Source organism: Bombus flavifrons, chromosome 1 (genome assembly GCF_040668555.2).
Source record: "Bombus flavifrons isolate JBK064 chromosome 1, iyBomFlav1_principal, whole genome shotgun sequence".
Taxonomy (NCBI): Eukaryota; Metazoa; Arthropoda; class Insecta; order Hymenoptera; family Apidae; genus Bombus; species Bombus flavifrons.
The window spans coordinates 20,128,240-20,137,712 of record NC_138442.1 but is presented as its reverse complement, the minus strand read 5'-3'; positions in this window follow the sequence as shown (position 1 = coordinate 20,137,712).

Sequence of the window (9,473 nt, the reverse complement as noted above, 5' to 3'; positions counted from 1 at the left end):
CTACCGACGATAGTCACGCTTCTTGCCAATTAAAAAAATTGTTTCACGAAATAAATATCGTAGTGGGTGCAATTTAAATTCATTTTTCATATATTGAAAATCAATTTTCATATATTGCATCTTTTGCATATACGTGTATTTTATAGATTCTTGCAGTTTCAGTTCTTCTCGTAAATTTTTTTTTTATTTATTTAGTTGTTTACATTTACAATTTGTCCGATTTGGACATTTGGTAGAATATTTTGGCTGTTTGATTATCATGTGGGTGGCTACCCCCAGCGGGGTACCATCTTCGTGTTTGTTAGATTATATCCTTTATGAGATCTGTTGGGTGTTTCCTCTTTAGTCTTCCTTTCTCGTAAATGGACAAAATTCGCAGTCTACCGATGACATCGCGCTACTAGTTAATCAACCTGTTTCCTAAATATCGCCGACGATTCGTTCCACGATCGAGTTTGATCTTTTATTTTCATCCTTCCTTCTAAGATCCAAACGAAATGGAACAGCGTGCGTGACCGATGGGGCACGCGCGCGATGTCACGTATTCCCGACCTTGCGACTGAAACCTAGTAGAATTCCACGTGGAATGCAGTAGCAGTGATAACATTTCTGGTTCGCGTACGCGGGGGGCGGAGGACTCGTTGCGATTTTTCTGCGGTTCCGCTTCGATTCGATTCCCGTCGACGCCGGGTTTCTTTGTGCGATCGTAAAAACAACTCCTCTCTCTTTTCATTGGCATAGTTATCGATCGATCATCTGGTCGTTATTACGCATAAATATGTTATATATTATATTATGAACATAAATTGCAATTGAAACAGTTTATCCGCCACTGCGTCGACGCGTCGATATTAGCATCGAAGTGTCGTACTTTGCTTGATAATCGCGAACCGCTGATAACGATTTATAAAACGTCCAATATCGATCGTTTAAATATCAAACGACGTTATCGTTATGCAGCGGTTAGCTTTACTCGTACGCGGCCGAGATTCGCGAATGCATGTTTAATACCAGCCACTTATGAATCCCGCTGGCTTACACACCCTCGATAATGAATATTAATATGCCAGGCATTAACAGGCAACGTTAAGTATGCCTAACGGATATTACTTGCGGACGAATACCAACGGATGCGTAATAAAAGATTTTATCCGATTAAAAGCGGTCGATTAAGAAACAAGCCGTTACCTATCACGAGTCTTGAAATCGTTTGGTGGCTGCAAACGCAGGCGTTCGCCTGTTTTCACATTGTTTCATACGTTGTGACGTATAGGTTCGTGCAAATGTCTCGATGAATTTTTTTACGAACAAACATAAAGATACACCGAAGTTGTTTCGAATACGCTGCCAGTTCTTAAGAAACACGATTGCAGTACTTGTTATTATCTTTCTTATCGTTCTATAGTTATTCGTATTATTCTTCCTAACTCTGTTATATGCAACTCCATTAAAAACTTGGCGATACGATTTTTTTTGTCTTTCGGTATACACATTTACCTCTTCCTCGGTTGTTCTATTTTCCTCGAAGCTTCAATTCCTTTCTCGTCTTCTCCTACAGTTTTCGCAATTGCTTCTGTACCTTTATTTTTGTTCGCATTCCGCTATGACATATTTTAGATTCCTTCTTTCCATCTTCACATATCCTGCGTACATGTCTTTTCCTCCATTCCTTCGCAGCGTTCATTACCTTTCATACTTTTCCCATATCTGTACCTTGCTGATAAATTTCTGCGCTTGTTCTTCGCGTCGCCTTTCAACTATCTCGGTAACTGCTCCGTTCGAGACACTGGGCTCGAAAGACGTGGCGGCAAAGATTATTTGCCAGCGGAATGATAAGCTGACAAAGAACATTTGCCACCAAATAAAAGCGTCGATAAAGATAATTTGTCCGTAAGATAAAACGTGGCAAGAATCACTTGCTGATATATGTGACATTTATTATGAAGTGAACCATATACAAACTGGGTATGGGTGGTGTGAACGTTTCTGAATTGAAAACGGGCTAAGTATCAAGCAACTAGCGAAAAACTATTGATGCAAAACTATTAACTCTAAACTATGCGAGATGAGAGTCGTTGATAGGGGAGTAACACGTGGATTGATTTTCTTTTTATATATTTCGACCTTGCAAGGATGGTGATCAGTTTAATACGATTGGTAAAATTTCCTCCACAAGTGACCACCTCCGCGTAATCGGTACCCGAGGGTACGAAGCGACCCGTGAAAGCCTGCACGGGAATTCCGTATAGAAGTTAAAGAGAAGGAAAATCCCAGATAGCTGCCACTGACGGAATAAGTTTTCTTTGGTTTCATAAGCGTATTGGTATTAGGAAAGTCAGAATTTCTTAGCTTTATAAATATACTAATTATAATGTACTATATATATATATAATAAATATAACTCTATATAATATCAATATAATTAATAAATATACTATAATTACCCTTACCAGTATATAAATTTATACAGATGTAAACGTTTAAAATTGTAAATGAATAAAAGAGTAAAGCCATAAATTGCGAACATGGGATCAAAATAAGAAGAAATTCTGACTTGGTGTATAAAATTTTGTATACAATAAAACGTGCAGGATATCTGTGCGTAACACGAGAATTAATAAAAAATCTCGATGGAAACTAAAATTAGAAGAATTACAAAGAAGCAGGTAGGCATATAGATCTCTATGTAGCACCATATTGACGATATTTACCGGAATATATGATTCCTAATATATGATGAATTACTATTTCTTTAGCCTTATAAATTTCTTAGGCTTATAAATGTAAATTCTTACTAGTATATAAATTTATACAGATGTAAACGTTTAAAATTGTAAATGAATAAAAGGATAAAGCCATAAATCGCGAACATGGGATCAACACAAAAATAAATTCTGGCTTGGTGTATAAAATTTTGTATACAATAAAACGTGCAGGATATCTGTGCGTAACACGAAAACTAATAAAAACTCGATACAAAATTATATATAAAATTAAAAGTATTACAAAGAAGCAGGCAGATATAAAAATTTCTATGTAGCACCATATTGACAATATTTACGAAATATATGATTCCTGATATACGATGAATTACTATTTCTTTAGCCTTATAAATTTCTTAGCCTTATAAATGCAAATCCTTACTAGTATATAAATTTATACAGATGTAAACGTTTAAAATTGTAAATGAATAAAAGGATAAAGCCATAAGTCGCGAACATGGGATCAACACAAAAATAAATTCTGACTTGGTGTATAAAATTTTGTATACAATAAAACGTGCAGGATATCTGTGCGTAACACAAGAATTAATAAAAAATCTCGATGCAAACTAAAATTAGAAGAATTACAAAGAAGTAGGCATATAGATCTCTATGTAGCTCCATATTGACGATATTTACGAAATATATGATTCTTAATATACAGGGTAACTGGTAACTGGCGGTACAGGCGGAAAGGGGGTGATTCTACGCGAAAAAAGAAATCGAAAATATAGAATAAAAATATTTCGCTTGAGGCTTTGTTTTCGAGAAAATCGACTTTGAATTTTCGATCGGTACGCCTGCACTTCATCGCGTCTCGTTATAACGGATCTCACTGTAGATCGTTGTCTCGATGGAAAAATTAAAAAAAAAATTTTTTATCCTATATTTTCGACTTCTTTTTTCGCGTAGAATCACCCCCTTTCCGCTTGTACCATCAGTTACCAACCACCCTGTATAATGAATTACTATTATGAGATCGTTATTAAATACTTAAAACTTTCTGCTCAGAACTGTATGTACGCGAGCCTCTTATCGAAAGTAATTTACAGGATATAGTATAGTGCACTTATACCCTTCGAATTGAAGTGGCGAACGTGTCGACTTATCGCATTAGCACGCTTTTCGCACGTGCCATTTAAATCAGACATTGTGCGTATATCACGGCTCGATACGAGTGCATAATTACGCGTCTACGTCAAAATCGTAGGTTGTTGTTCGTCGTAAGAATAATCGGCCATTTGCCAAACGGGAATCACCGGTCTGTGTTGTTCCGAGAATTTTAATCTTTGATTCGATTGCGTCACGCGTTTACGTATTATACCTACTAGAAAAGTTTTCCCTGAAACTCGATTTTTCTATGTCTCCTAGAATCGAACGAAAGAAGTCTGCCACTTACACGTGAAAAGAAAGCGTCGTTAAAATGTCACTGAACGTGCAAATAGTTGCGTTCGACTATTTGCCTATCTGGTGTGGTCGAACACTCAAACTTAAAGATTGCAACGACGGATTTCGTTGTTCCTGAGTAAATCATCGATGGATCTTATAAACGAGACAGGCTTAACAAACGGTACTCCGATTAATTACATAACCAGGCGTGGAAATTAAGAGTTGGATACCAAATGGACGAGTCCATTGCCGGTTAATTACCATAACCGTGCCCCCGAGTTGCGTTTACAGTTCCGACGCGTTCAAGGCTCGCTTCTAGACGATCGATTTGCATTAGTAAACTAATTATCCGGATATTGTATAAGTTATTGCTTACGTTGGATGATTATGCTACTAATAATACGATTGTAATCTCGTATCGCGTAAAGCTTACATAGTTTAAGTGTATTAGTCGACTACAATTAGCGGCTGAAAAATATCAGAATGAACGCAGAGCGGAACTAGTTGCCGACAAGCAAATAAATTGTATCTTGTGTTAAATCTTACGTATCCTTCAGCTTTTCTTGTATCGACGAAAAAAAGGTTGTTTACGGAGTATCTTTGAAACTCTGCAGGATACGCGTACATTCGTATAAATTTTCATTTCGCTTCGATCGCCCGGTACAATTTCGCTACTTGATGTTTTGTATTTAAATATCTTTTTCATCTTATCAGTTTCAGCAGAAATACTGTCAAACCAGCGAGCAAACCATCTATTTTACGATACCATTGAAGCGATAAAAAACTAGTAAGTTAACACATTCGCCATACATGTGCGACGCTCTGAGATTAGTTTAGATTTAATTTTAGGTTGCATAATAAACGAATGTGTCTAACAGAGGTGCTTCGTTAAAATAGAGATAACGCATCTTAGATAGATAAAAATATATTACGTGACAAAAGTAGAAGAAATAAAACTCGATGGGTGGCGTGCTTTTGAGAAACCAATTTACTTAAAAGGAAAGAGAAATTGAGATATTCGTTAAAGATCTCCGAATTATAAAACTAGATAATATTGCTGAAATGTACAGAAACTCGTTTGGAATTTGAAAGAAATCGATCGAATCTGGTGGAATGAAATATTTCGAGAATCTGGAGATCCTCTATCGTTAATTATTCTGTAATTGATTACATTACTAGATAACATTTCTAACACACGTGCATACCAAAGATTTCGTGAGAGAAAGTTATTAGGAAAGAAGGATCGTATTGGATCGCTAGATAGATACGTAAACCCCTAAATTATCGACTTTGCCTCGTCTATTTCTCGCTAATTTCTTCCTAAAATCGGAAATACGCCACACGCGTTGCAATTTATCCGACGATTTCCCTTTCGTTTTTCCTACCTACGCGACAAGTAGGGCGACCTTAAACGCATTTCCGCGATCCCGCGTGGCAATTAACGTTTGCCGCGAGTTTCGTAGTACAATGACGAATTTCAAACATCGTTCAACCACCGCATGTTCGAGCCATACTTTTCGAGAAACGCGCAACAAAATATATCAAACTCTTTACGTGCCTGTGACGCTATATATCGATCAAGGTCTCTCGATCGTTTATACGCGAAAAAAAGACAGAGGAAACTTTTGTACTTTCCTTGGAAGCAATCAGTGTCTCGTTGCATTTATATTCTATAAACACATTGATCGGTGGTAATCCCGAACGTTGTAATGAATCACATTGTAACAAAAAAAAAAAAAGAAAAAAAACAAAATGTTAGTCAGATATCACGAGGAAGAATTTTATCCTCGCGAAACTATGCCATTTAATTGCAGCGTGTTTCCTCTTAGGATGCCCTGTTAGAGTTCCCTTATTTTTTGTTTTTCCCGCCTATAAGGAAAGTCTGTGATAAAAAGATTCGAGCAATAACGAACGTCACTGACACGACGATAGGTATCGAAGATAAGGAGAATAACGGAGAATCGGGCCTTGTTACTTCGCTTTAATAGGAAACAGGATCATTGCGACAGTGATACGATGACTGTTGCTGCGCAAGCGGGGCAGATTATATATTTGAATACACGTGTATACGTGTACATGAGAATATGTTTGCAGCGGGAAATCGCAGTCGCGAGATACGCCTGAACTTTTCGACGTGTTATTTATTTAACCGTGTTCACAAATGCCCGAGACTAATTGAAAATTGTTGGAATTACCTGGAAATGTTTAGAACACGGGAGGAATAGTCGTTAAGAACTATAACCAGAATTATTAGCTTCGGGACGTTTCCATACAAGTTGGCGAGTGGCCACATGGAAATTTTTACAATCGTCCGTATGGAAACGGAGTAATAGAAGGTCTTACATACACCGTATTCGCTAATGGTACTTTTCAAGCTTCATTTACTTTGTAAATCATTAATATGTACGTTAAGTAAGACATTACGAGTTGAATTTTATTTGAAAAGATATTTTAAAAATTACCATCGCGCGTGTTTTACTCGTTACGTGTGGACAGCTCGAGGATACTGACATATAATAAAATACGTATATGTATTATCTTATGTTAATAATTATCGTACGACTGTGAATGGCACAATTCTTGCGTTGAAACGTCACATAAACGTACATGTGACATATTGGTGTTAGGCGCGCCGTAAATATTTTTATCTAAGAATTTTCTACCATCTATCCCAGATTCCTAATATTGAAACGTCTCGAATAATAAATATCTCGATAGTATGAGCGTTGTATTTCGTAAAATCACAAGGTGCGCGTAATAAGTGAAAACACCTAAGTAATTAACATTTCTCGTTGAGAATCGTTTGCCACGATTCTCTCGTCGTTTCGTTATTATTCGTTCAAACATGTCGATACTCTGTACATTTTCACATACGTGACACGTTCTTGTTAACGAATCTCTTCATTCGCGAGGAACGTCGATCGTCTCGGTCGTATTTTTATGTTCCATCGATGCAGACAAGATTCGTGCAACGAAGAGAAAACGAATATTAAGTTTTCAAAGAGTAACGTTACCAAGTTCAATGTTGATTCTCACCATAATTTCTTAACAGCGTTTTATCAGAATTGCATGGGCAAACAAATATGAAGCGAAAAGATTGTAATAACGTATACTTAATAACTCGACACGTTGTATAAACTTAACAAATTGACGTTCGTACGATAGTGCGATAAAACATAAGAACACGAGAAGTGGCTATCAAAATCAGAATATAACGTAAACGATTCTGCAATTGCTTTGAGCGGTATACCTGTTGAAAGAACAGGAATTACACCCGTAAGCCAAAACTTCCCTGACAGGATCTTTCAGATTTTAGACCCCATACTTTAATAAACTCGAGGAATTGTAGGAAAGTGATAAGACGTCGCAAGCAGCAGGTTACTTTGTTACGTTAGGTCCTTTGCAAAATTTTCAAAGGGAAAATAATTTACGATCCATCGCGTCATCTCGCTGCTATAAATAAATTTATAAATAGAAATAAATTGTTTGCTTCTTAAACTGAGAAAACGTAAAATAAAGTGGATCGATTCGTTGTTCGAAAGGTTGAATTGTGCGAGACTTTCGAATTTCAAACGTAGAGGAGCATTGTTCCTTGAATATCGTTCCGTGTACCGGGATCGTGGAATACCTCGTTTACGCGTTCTCCTCCCATTGACGCAAGATTTATCTAATGGGAAAGAGGAAAAGAAAAAAGAGAGAGAAAAAAGACAGCGATAGAAAAATGAAAAAATAGGTATGCGCGTATGTACGAATCGAAGGTGCAGACCGGTTTATGGGACTCGGTAATTCGAGAACCGCTGGATTACGCGTCTTGTTGCCCTGACGCAGAGCAAGTGCCACTCCGTTTCCGTGCTCTTAGAGCGGCCTTGATGCATGAAAGTAAGATCTCGTCTCATTTAGAACACCACGACGATAGAATCAAGGCGCGTATGATCGCCGTATATGTATGCACGGTATCGTTGAGATCTATGCAATTTTATATTCTTAATGATCCTATTGCTATATAATGTATGGATCTTTAACGTCAGATAAGAAGAAGGCCACACCGAAACTTCCGGTTTATCGTTCTTCTAAAAATTTAAAATCGATTCAAAACGAAAACAGAGAGAACAAAATCCTAGTAACTTCGTTGCACGATTTACGCTAATACGCGCAAGTTTATGATTCAGATAAGATATAACTTAGATGTTAAAATGTTTTGTTTTGCTGTTAGCGATATGGAAGAGAACGTGCGACAACTGTCAAGTTTCGATCACGGCGTTTCCTTGCTGGTTTCACCGGGAATCGAAATTCCCAGAATCACGTCACCGTGGAACAGGTGTTTAACGTAATGCAACGATACGATACTGTTCGATCGACGATCCGGGTCGAGCGTGATTAACGTGTCGGCATAGTAAATCGATCGTGTGTTGTGATCGAACGACGCGACGGTGTGACTCGCGCACGACCGTCCACTACACAGGAAATCCAAGCAACTGGTCCTCTTTATCTTTCTCTTTCTATTCTACTCTTTCTACCGGCTGACGAGATCTCTTCGCTTACGGGGAATTCGTGGCGTGAATGGGACGAACTACCGTAGAGAATTCGCCACTGGGAGTTCCCAAATGCTTGAATCTCTTATGATTCGTGACGTTTCAGTGACGTCGATCGCGCCGGTCACACGGAAACGACCGTGGAAAATTTCCTGCTTGTTTCGAAGAAATGACATTTCGCAGAGAATATCGCAGCGCGTGCTATTTATAAAATCGCTTTGCAGAGATTACTTTCGTGTTAATAGCCACGTTAATAGCACCGTTAATAACACCCATGCAAGCTAATTATCCATCTGATTATTCAGCAATTACACATCGTTTACAACAAAATCTTTATCCCATATCAAGTGTTTGAAAAATCCGCGAGAAACATCGCGATCTTATTTCTCGTGACTCACAAGACTCGAGACTCGACGAGAAACTTGTCTCGAGTTCTTTCTAAAAAATCATAGGTCGTTCTATCGAACACGAGCAGAGAGAATCGTGTAAAAAGCCTGCGATGATTTGGCGATCGATGATTAACGATGGCAGAGAGAACGTTGCGTAGAAAAAATTACACAATTGTCGCGGGATTAAATCCCATGGATTGACAACAGAACGTGTCTTAGGGGTTAGCTTTGATAGGAAAGAACGAAGAGGAAGGGGAATGACGGTCGAACCACTTTGTGGTGTTCGAAAAGCTGGTCTGCGCGATCGGTGGAAGCGGCGATGCTGGCAATGCGAGGACGCGGTGGTGGTGGTGGCGGCGGTGCTAGACCACCCGAAACGAGGGGTGGGGTGGGGGCACCCC